General features: G+C 35.8%; 1 non-coding gene across 1 annotated transcript; it reads right to left on the reverse strand.

Annotated features, from left to right (window-relative positions):
* On the reverse strand, positions 3,165-3,236 carry TRNAC-GCA. The gene has a single exon. It is a non-coding gene; the product is annotated as a tRNA-Cys (tRNA).

A 9,142-nucleotide genomic window follows, 5' to 3' on the forward strand; every position in this document is an offset into this window, starting at 1 on the left:
GTAGATATATAGATGGCCAACAAATACATGAAAAGATGTTCAACAACACTAATTATTAGATCAAAACCACCTCACACCTATTAGAATGGCTATTACCAAAACACAAGAAATAATAAATGTCTGAAAGAATACAAAGAAAAGGGAATCCTTACACACTGTCAACAGGCTTTTAAATTGGCACAGCCACTATGGAAAATAGTATGGAGGTTCCTCAAAAAATATATGAGTAGAACTACCATATGACCCAGCCATTCTACTTTGGGGCATTTATCCAAAGAACAAAAAGACATTCATTTGAAAAGATATATACAGCATTATTTACAATAACTAAGACATGTAAGAGACACGGGGCTTATCTCTGGGATGGGAAGATCTTCTGGAGGAGGGCACAGCAACCCACTCCCGTGTTCTTGCCTAGAGAATCCTATGAACAGAGGAGACTGGCAGGCTGCAGTCCATATGGTTGCACAGTGTCAGACATGACTGAAGGGATTTAGTTCTTAGCACTTGCACGCAAGATACGAAAACAACATAATTGACTATAGATAGATAGATGAGAAAATAAAGAGGATGTGATACATACACACAGAAGAATATTACTCAGTCCCAAAAAAGAGTAAAATTCTTCCACTTGGGCCAACATGGATAGACCTTGCAGGTATTATGCTAAGTGAAATAAGTCAGAGAGAGAAAGACAAATACTGTGTGATTTCACTCATAGGTGGACTCTGAAAGGAAAAAACAAACAAAAAAATAAGCTCATAGATAAAAAGAATAGAATGATGTTATGAGAAGGCAAGTGGGAAGTGTTAGTGCTGAGGGAAATGGGTGAAGTTGTGATATAATCCTAATATCATTTTTGTAGATCCTTTAGAATTGTTTATGTATAATCATGCTGTATGTACATACTGTTTTGCTTATTTTTTTGCTACCTGTAGATATTTTATTTTTCTTGACATTGCAGTATCTAGAACTTAATGTACAATGTTGACATGGTGAGAGCATTCTTTCCCAGTTTGCCCCATTCCCAGTCTTAAGGAGAGTTTCTCTTTCAATATTAACTACAACGTGTGCATGGATGTCCAAAGTTTGCTGTGAGTGTTCCCTTCTATTTATAATTTTCTGAAAGTATGGGTTTCAATTCTGACTAATACTATTTTCCCTGGTGACTCAGATGGTAAAGAATCTGTGTTCAATGTCAAAGACGTGGGTTCAGCCCCTGGGTTGGGAAGATCCTCTGAAGGAGCACAGGGCAATCCACTCCAGTATTCTTGCCTGGAGAATCCCCATGGACACAGGAGACTGGTGGGCTACAGTACAGGGGTCACAAAGAGTCATACACAACTGAGCGACTAAGCACACACACATTTTTGTTATAATTTTATTTCTTTAATGATTGATACTTTATCATTATGAAGTAATGACAAAGTATCATTATCATTTTGTTTTGTGTGGTCATCTTTTTTCTATTCTCTTTGGTATTGATATAGTGACTCCAATTTTCTTATGTGTTGTTATGATCTTTTTTTATCCTTTACTGTTAAGCTCTATATTTATATTTAAAATATGCTTTATGTAGATAGCATATTTAGGTTTTTTTTAATATCCTGTATGGCAATCTCTACCTTTTGAGTTTTTGGGATAATTACATTTAATGTAATTATTTACATGGCTATGTCCTAAGTCTATTACCTACCTTGATTAGTTTTCTTATTTGTCCCATATCCTTCATTTAATTTTTTTCTCTTTTCCTGTGTTATTTTGGATTAAGTTAGTATATTTTGGTATTTCATTTTCTCTCCTTTAGGCTTATTAAGTATACTTATTTGCATTAAATTAGTGATTGCTCTATAATTTAAATATACATATTCAGCTTATCATGATGTACCTTCAAAGAATAATATACCATTTCTCAAACAATACATGAATTTAGAGAAGTATGTTTTCCTTTACCCCTCTTTTATTTGCAGTATTGTTTTTATACCTTTTATTTCTACTACAGTTTTATGGCCAAAGCCCAATGATATATTTTTTCCTTCCAACAGTTATCTTTTAAAAAAATTTAGAAAGGAGGAAAAAAATGTCTTTTGTGTTTACTAACACATTTATCTTTTATAATATACTTTATTGCTTACATAGATATGAATTTTCATTTGAAATAATTTCTATGATGTTTTAATTATTTTTTAAAATCATTAGTTCAATAATTTGATAATAACATCCCTTGGTATGCTTTTAAAGATATGTCTCTCTTCCTTGGAGTTCATTGAGCTTCTTGAATACTTAGGATTAATCAAAGGTGAAAAATGTCAGCCATTTTTTCAAATATATATATTTTTCTGCCTGACACATTCTACTTTGAGAACTCCAATTAACCTCATACTAGGCCATTTTATATTGTCCCACCGATGGTTGATCTTCTCCAGCTTTTAGCTACTGTGCTACATATCCTATACCAGTTCTTCCAAAACATCTAGAAGCACAAGTCCCTCTATTACCCTTTTATTTCTATGTAGTTAAATTTTGTTTTTTCCACAAATGTGTTTAATTATTAATTTATAACAGGAGATATTGTACAATTTGGAAACAGAAGTTATATTCTATTCATGAATATAGTTATATGTATTTGTTAAAACTATTTTGTATTATGTATACATGGCAGTTACTATTCATTAATAAATAGAAAACCAAAGATGACCAAATATTTGAGGAAAATAAACAAAGCAAAAGATATACAATATGAAGTAACAAAACAAATGCCTTCAAAAATTACAACTATATAATTGATAATATAAACTAAAGGAAGAAAAATAATTCTAGTTGGTATCCTCAAAGCGATTTGCAAAGCAAGACACTGCATTTGAAAAGCAAGAATCGACTTATCTGAAAAAAGAAGTTATCAGAAAACAAAGCAACAACAAGAAGTTTTGAAATTAAAATATGGGAAAATGGTAAATTCAATAGGTGGGATTAAAAAGTACAGATGAACTATTCTAGGGTTTATTTCAGCATCCTATTAATGCCAAAGTGAAGTGAAGTGAAGTCACTCAGTTGTGTCTGACTCTTTGCGACCCCGTGGACTGTAGCCCACCAGGCTCCTCCATCCATGGGATTCTCCAGGCAAGAATACTGGAGTGGGGCGCCATTTCATTCTCCAGGGGATCTTCCCAACCCAGGGATTGAACCTGGGTCTCCTGCATTGCAGGCAGATGCTTTAACCTCTGAGCCACCAGGGAAGCCAGTCCTCAATGCCAACCACCTTGCACATATGGCAAAATAATCACAACAGGAGAGAGATTTAATGGTTAACTCAGCTCAAAGTTAAAGTTTTATCACCTTTGTTTCTTGGAAAATAACCACAAAATTTCCTCAGTTGTCCAAAGCATCAGTTTCATAAAGAAAGAACAATATATTGCAAAGTATTCTGAACAATCAAGTTTTCTGCTTAAATCCACCCTTACGCTATATTTTCTAGCTATACTCTCTTTGAGCTGTTTCTAATTCCATTGTCCTACTTAGAAAAGATGAATCTTTCAGTATTTAATTAACACCAGGAAAGTATTAGAATCCTTTTAAGACAAAAAGAAAGAAACTAGAATTTAACCTTCTCTTGCAAATATGTTGATGAAATATCTTGATCAGCATTGCTATGCCATGAGTCAGTAATGCAGATTAACTTCTATTTTTCTGTGTTTAGAGGAGTAGATTTTTATAAGTAAACTTGAATAGCAGAACTGAAAATTTTGATTCTAAATGATATAATTATAAGGTTAGAGTCAGCACATCCATAAATAATTGTTTGAAGGTTGACAATAGATAGGCTAAGTGAATTTGATTGGCTGGACCAAATTATTGAGTGTGGAAAGTTTGTTTTGCATAAAATTAAATTACATAAACAAAACACTGATGAATGGTTAACACTAGGCCAATGTTTATACTAAATCAAATAAGTTGAGCTACTGTAGACACAAACTAATAAACTAGAACTGGCTTTGTTTCTTTAGGGTAATGGGTATAAAAATGTATATTATGTTAAGTATGATTGATAGTTACCTTTTATGAATCCTAGTAATGAGCTTAAGTCATCAAAATGTCTCATATAATCAACATTATCATCTAGCATTTTATATATCTAAAATAACTTTTCAGTCAACATAGTTTTCCTTCAAATTACTTCTTTGGGTATTCTTGTGTTTTTGTTCAATCCTAGTTACAAGGATATTTTTCACAAGTTTGTCTATAAGTCAAGGGTTTGAAAAGTATAAATAATGTTTAAAATGGTGACTTTTTTCAAGAGTTTTCTCACCACCATTGTGAAAATAATGTGGATGAATACTAAGAATGTTATTTTGTTCTCTTTGAGATATTCAAGACTAGTGCTGAGCTATTCTAGAAAGAGTGGTAGTCATGTACTCCCTTATTTCTATTGATCCCAATTACAGAGTTACTTTTATTTTAAAAGATGTTCTAAATCTAAATCTTTAAATCTTAGCTTCTAACCCAACAATGAGATATTTGGCCTCAATGCCAAATATATGTCAGGTTGACTATAGGTTTATAAGGAAGCAACAATCCTTACAGTTATACTTGAAACATGGATATAGTTATTTGGAACGTTGTGAAGTAAAACAAAGTTGATGTTTAAAAAAAAAATTAATTCCATAGGGGAACGAAGTTGAAAGACATACTTTGTATAGAGAGTAACAGTAAACCAGGTAAATGCTGGGAGTAATCTCTTCAAGCCACAGTCTAGGATGCTCATTTCCCCTGTAAGAAGCCTGGCTGCTGGCCAGTGTCCCTCCATTCAGTTTTTTCTACAAACTTCATCTTTCTATCTTGAATTTCCTCATATTTTACTTGTCCTCAATTCCTTCCCATCTTCTTTCCTTGACAAGTTATGTTAAATGAAGTCAGACTATTGTACAGTCAGCAAATTTAGCTTTAAATTAAATAAGCTTTTATTTTCTTCTGAAGCGAAAACCTGGAAGCATAAATCATCTCCTCAAGTCTTTTCATTCTACACTTTGCTTTGTTCTCAAAATCTTTTAAATATCACATTGAGGTGATTATTTGGGTGCCCTCCTCTTTTCATTCCTCCCACTTCTCTCCAATCTAGTATTTGCTTATGTTGTCTGTTTCTAGTTACATGGCAGAGTGCCCAGGTCACGTCTGGAAAGACTGAAAATTGGACTATGAACCCATAGAAACTAAGCAACATCTTTTACTATCACAAAGATTTCATAGATAGAACATATTGAGCTGACTAATCACAATGGCAGGGTTAGAAATAATCCAATATCTCCTCTTTGAAATAGTTGATAGTCAGGTTACGAACCATCAGTTCAGTTCAGTCGCTCAGTCGTGTCCGACTCTTTGTGACCCCATGAACTGCAGCATGCCAGGCCTCCCTGTCCATCACCAACTCCTGGAGTTCACTCAAACTCACGTCCATCGAATTGGTGACGCCATCCAGCCATATCATCCTCTCTCCTCCCCTTCTCCTCCTGCACCCAATCCCTCCCAGCATCAATTTTTCCAATGAGTCAACTCGTCAAATGAGGTGGCCAAAGTACTGGAGTTTCAGCTTTAGCATCATTCCTTCCAAAGAACACCCAGGACTGATCTACTTTAGAATGGACTAGTTGGATCTCCTTGCAGTCCAAAGGACTCTCAAGAGTCTTCTCCAATACCACAGTTCAAAAGCATCAATACTTCGGTGCTCAGCCTTCTTCTCAGTCCAACTCTCACATCCATACATGATCACAGGAAAAATCATAGCCTTGACTAGACGGACCTTAGTCGGCAAAGTAATGTCTCTGCTTTTGAATATGCTGTCTAGGTTGGTCATAACTTTTCTTCCAAGGGGTAAGCGTCTTTTAATTTCATGGCTGCAATCACCATCTGCAGTGATTTTGGAGCCCCCGAAAATAAAGTCTGACACTGTTTCCACTGTTTCCCCATCTATTTGCCATGAAGTGATGGGACCGGATGCCATGATCTTCGTTTTCTGAATGTTGAGCTTTAGGCCAACTTTTTCGCTCTCCTCTTTCACTTTCATCAAGAGGCCTTTTAGCTCCTCTTCACTTTCTGCCATAAGGGTGGTGTCATCTGCATATCTGAGGTGATTGATATTTATCCGTGCAATCTTGATTCCAGCCTGTGTTTCTTCCAGTCCAGCATTTCTCATTATGTACTCTGCATAAAAGTTAAATAAGCAGGGTAACAATATACAGCCTTGACGTATTCCTTTTCCTATTTGGAACCAGTCTGTTGTTCCATGCCCAGTTCTAACTGTTGCTTCCTGACCTGCATACAGATTTCTCAAGAGGCAGGTTAGGTGGTCTGGTATTCCCATCTCTTGAAGAATTTTCCACAGTTTATTGTGATCCACACAGTCAAAGGCTTTGGCATAGTCTTAAAGCAGAAATAGATGTTTTTCTGGAACTTTCTTGCTTTTTCCATGATGCAGCAGATGTTGGCAATTTGATCTCTGGTTTCTCTGCCTTTTCTAAAACCAGCTTGAACATCAGGAAGTTCACGGTTGACGTATTTCTGAAGCCTGGCTTGGAGAATTTTGAGCATTACTTTACTAGCATGTGACATGAGTGCAACTTGTGCGGTAGTTTGAGCATTCTTTGACATTGTCTTTCTTTGGGATTGGAATGAAAACTGATCTTTTCCAGGCCTGTGGCCACTGCTGTGTTTTCCAAACTTGCTGGCATATTGAATGCAGCACTTTCACAGCATCATCTTTCAGGATTTGAAACAGATCAACTGGAATTTCATCACCTCCCCTAGCTTTGTTCATAGTGATGCTTTCTAAGGCCCACTTGACTTCACATTCCAAGATGTCTGGCTCTAGATTAGTGATCACATCATCATGATTATCTGGGTCATGAAGATCCTTTTTGTACAGTTCTTCCATGTATTCTTGCCACCTCTTTTTAATATCTTCTGCTTCTGTTAGGTCCCAGACCATTTCTGTCCTTTATTGAGCCCATCTTTGCATGAAATGTTTCCTTGGTATCTCTAATTTTCTTGAAGAGATCTCTAGTCTTTCCCATTCTGTTGTTTTCCTCTATTTCTTTGCATTGATTGCTTAAGAAGGCTTTCTTATCTCTTCTTGCTATTCTTTGGAACTCTGCATTCAGATGCTTATATCTTTCCTTTTCTCCTTTGCTTTTCACCTCTCTTCTTTTCACAGCTATTTGTAAGGTCTCCCCAGACAGCCATTTTGCTTTTTTGCATTTCTTTTCCATGGCGATGGTCTTGATCCCTGTCTCCTGTACAATGTCACGAACCTTATTCCATAGTTCATCAGGCACTCTATCTATCAGATCTAGGCCCTTAAATCTATTTCTCACTTCCACTGTATAATCATAAGGGATTTTATTTAGGTCATACCTGAATGGTCTAGCGGTTTTCCTTACTTTCTTCAATTTGAGTCTGAATTTGGTAATAAGGAGTTCATGATCTGAGCCACAGTCAGCTCCTGGTCTTGTTTTTGTTGACTGTATAGAGCTTCTCCATCTTTGGCTGCAAAGAATATAATCAATCTGATTTCGGTGTTGACAACCTGGTGATGTCCACGTGTAGAGTCTTCTCTTGTGTTGTTGGAAGAAGGTGTTTGCTATGACCAGTGCATTTTCTTGGCAAAACTCTATTAGTCTTTGCCCTGCTTCATTCGGTATTCCAAGGCCAAATTTGCCTGTTACTCCAGGTGTTTCTTGACTTCCTACTTTTGCATTCCCATCCCCTATAATGAAAAGGACATCTTTTTTGGGTATTAGTTCTAAAAGGTCTTGTAGGTCTTCATAAAACCGTTCAACTTCAGTTTCTTCAGCGTTGCTGGTTGGGGCATAGGCTTGGATTACCGTGATATTGAATGGTTTGCCTTGGAAACGAACAGAGATCATTCTGTTGTTTTTGAGATTGCATCCAAGTACTGCATTTCGGACTCTTTTGTTGACCATGATGGCTACTCCATTTCTTCTGAGGGATTCCTGCTCACAGCAGTAGATATAATGGTGATCTGAGTTATATTCACCCATTCCAGGCCATTTTAGTTCCCTGTTTCCTAGAATGTCAATGTTCACTCTTGCCATCTCCTGTTTGATCACTTCTAATTTGCCTTAATTCATGGACCTGACATTCCAGGTTCCTATGCAACACTGCTCTTTGCAGCATCGGACCTTGCTTCTATCACCAGTCACATCCACAACTGGGTATTGTTTTTGCTTTGGCTCCATCCCTTCATTCTTTCTGGAGTTATTTCTCCACTCATCTGCAGCAGCAGAAGCATAAGAAGCTTAAATTCAAAACTAGTGAAATAGAGCATAGGATGGGAGAGCCCACAGTGATTTCAGCCTGTTAGACAGGTAGGTCCAGATTTCCAACTTTTATGCATGTGAGAGAGTTTATCTATGATGTTAATAGTTAGAGTGCTTCTATACAAAACATGAAACTAGGTGCCATGGAGGACAAGAAAGCAAAAGATGCATGGACTCTTTATCTATATTGTGCATGCCATGTAGCTGAATCATTGAGATGTTTGGTTAAATGGTGTAATACAATATAAGAAAATGTCAAACAAAATAGTACTAGTTTTTGTGATTTAGCAAGAACAGAATTCTATCTGGATATGATATGATTTTTATCAGCATATGATATGACTACAGAGTAAGAAAAAATGAACATAAATTTAAGCCAATGGATTTGATTATAAGGAGCATGCCATGAACAAAAGATGACTTTCTTTTTCTTGGACAAAATGACAGTGGCTCTGGTTTCATTATGGAAGTGGGAAAATACTATTTCATGGTTCCTTTCATTCCTATGTTTTAGATAATAACTATTAATTATTTTTATTCTCATTATTTTTATTTTTAGTTGTATTTTATCAGTGTATCTCCATGGTAACAAATATCCAGCAATTAAAATGCAGCAGTTAACCATGTCATCTTTCTGTAATGATTTTAATTTGTAAAGCCATTAAGTACTATGTTACAAAGCAATAGACTATAAAAGGTGAGAATATGAATCATAGTTAGCATTATAATAAAATGATTAGACAAATAGAACACACTTTTAATGATGTACAGTTAACATGCTATGAATGCAAAAATATAGCTGGCCCATAGTC

This window comes from Capra hircus, chromosome 10 (genome assembly GCF_001704415.2).
Source record: "Capra hircus breed San Clemente chromosome 10, ASM170441v1, whole genome shotgun sequence".
Taxonomy (NCBI): Eukaryota; Metazoa; Chordata; class Mammalia; order Artiodactyla; family Bovidae; genus Capra; species Capra hircus.